Below are 1,118 nucleotides of genomic sequence, written 5' to 3' on the forward strand. Positions count from 1 at the left end.
CAATCCCCTGTTCCGCAAAAAAAAAAAAAAAAAAAAAAAATCATTTTTAGAATTGGCTAATTATTAAAGTTCATTTTTCTCAGAGTACACACTGGCTTGCTTGGCTAAAGGGTACACATTGACCTATAGGAAGAAAATAATAACCAGGCCAGAGATATGAAAATAGCTGTGGATGATCCACAAATAGATGCGCCAGGTTAGGGCTCTGTACAGTGCTAGCGCTTGCAATGACAGGATGCTGGAGGAAGGCCTTCATCTTGGGTCACCTTCAACAAGTGAGTGAAGCAAGGTCTGTGGAGGTAAAGGCACCAATCTGAGTACACGTGGATTGTCTCGTAAGCGGAGTTCTTGCTGGACACCTGATCTCTGTGCCTGGATGGCTCATTTCCACTAAAACACCTGCATAGGGCCTGATGCGAGACAAGACAGCAGATGAAGAGAGTATGGTGAATTGCATGTGGGCACTAGATAGTCATTCCACCTCTATCTGTGTGATTACACATCACGGATTATTTTCCATTCCAGAGTTGGAATATTGTGAAGATAAAGTTAAATAATGAATTGAAGGGAGTTTTTAAAAGCAGCAATAATATCAAATGCCAGGTGATATTATTACAAGTAACATTTGTGCCTCTACCCTGATCTTGCTGGGTTCTGTCCAGCACGATGGTTGCTTGTTTTCTCTTAGGGACAGCCTCCTCACTCAAGTAGATTTTGAGTTACTTTGGTGGATTTCGTCTTTCCTGTAGTTATCTGTTGCCTGCTACCTTCTGCCTGATGGCTGCTTGCTTAGTGCTTGTTGAACAGAACACTTGTTATAAACTCCTATTGTTGAACTTAATCCACTCCTCCACCACTACTGTGGTGTTAATGGAGAAAATTCTGAAAGACTGTAATTTTTTCCCCTTACGACAACCAAAGAAAATAAGAGGCACAATGTGTTTACCAAAGAGCTGACATATTGATAGTACCCTCTTAAGTTCTCTTTTATATGAAATATAAGTAATGTATGTTTAAATGTAAGAAAAATCATGGGGTTGGGGAGATGGCTCACTAGAATAAGTGTTTGCCTGGCAAGCTTAAGGGCCTGAGTTCAATCCTTGGTTCTGCCAAAAAAA

General features: G+C 40.6%; 1 pseudogene; it reads right to left on the reverse strand.

The window, feature by feature from the left end:
• LOC111815436 overlaps window positions 1-1,118 on the reverse strand; it is a 7,413-nt pseudogene that overhangs the window by 4,638 nt on the left and 1,657 nt on the right.

This window comes from Octodon degus, unplaced genomic scaffold (assembly GCF_000260255.1).
Source record: "Octodon degus isolate 3935 unplaced genomic scaffold, OctDeg1.0 scaffold00016, whole genome shotgun sequence".
NCBI classification, from domain to species: domain Eukaryota; kingdom Metazoa; phylum Chordata; class Mammalia; order Rodentia; family Octodontidae; genus Octodon; species Octodon degus.